This window comes from Pteropus medius, unplaced genomic scaffold (genome assembly GCF_902729225.1).
Source record: "Pteropus medius unplaced genomic scaffold, Ma_sr-lr_union100, whole genome shotgun sequence".
Classification (NCBI taxonomy): Eukaryota; Metazoa; Chordata; class Mammalia; order Chiroptera; family Pteropodidae; genus Pteropus; species Pteropus medius.
In genome coordinates, this window is record NW_024351730.1 from 27,176,796 (window position 1) to 27,177,742 (window position 947).

Sequence of the window (947 nt, forward strand, 5' to 3'; positions counted from 1 at the left end):
TGCTAGGAAGAATAGAACATAGTAGAGGTTTAGAAAGATGAGCCACTCATCATCCTTGCTAACCTCCCCAAATACAGACAGATCTCTCAGTTGTATTTTTTCTTCCATCCTGTGATGTCCAGTTGGTCTTTTCTACTTTTCTCTTGACCAGTTCTCTTTCTCTCTTATTTTGTGAAACTTTCCACTCTCTTTTTCACAGAATGTTTCCTATATTTCAATGTCCTTGTTAAAACCTGAATTTGATGATACCACGCCCCTTAGAGCCCTCTTGAGAATTAAGCTGAAAGGCAGCATTTGCAGTTTTATTTTTTATTTTATTATTATTATTATTATTATTAGGCTAGGCAACGCTTAGTTGGCATCACAGATTGCAAGGACCTTGTCAGCTTACAATCTCTTATTTTTTATGTTTTTACACCTACAGCACCTGGTCATCCTAGGCGATGTCCCATCTAAGTACTAACCAGGCCCGAACTTGCTTAGCTTCCGAGATCAGATGGGATCAGCCTTGTTCAGGGTGGCATGGCCATAGACTGCAGTTTTAATTTACCTGGCCACACCAAAACTTTGCTTCTCAAAATTCTTATAAAAATACGTCTGGCTATATCACCCACATCGTCACTCACATTTTGTCCATGTCAGCCATCTAATTTGGTATTTGGTTTAAGATTTTCCTCTCTGCTCTAAGTTTTATCATAATTCTCAGTGATTTTCATATCCATGTGGCTGAATTAGCCAACAATAACTCCAGACACCACCTCTCCATTACAAATACACACCCATTGTCACGACTGGGATTTTATCATCACCCAGACCTAACATACTTCTGAAATCTTGAAGTTCTATATCCACTCTCTGAACAGAGTTTCCTATCTTTCTAGCTATCTTGTTTGTACTATTAACATTTTTGTTTCCTAACCTTAATAAAACTTGAAATTTATTGACTA

At 37.6% G+C, this 947-nt stretch overlaps 1 pseudogene; it reads right to left on the reverse strand.

The window, feature by feature from the left end:
- Positions 1 to 415: 415 nt before the first annotated feature.
- Positions 416 to 534, reverse strand: LOC120588621 (uncharacterized; annotated as a pseudogene).
- Positions 535 to 947: the final 413 nt, after the last annotated feature.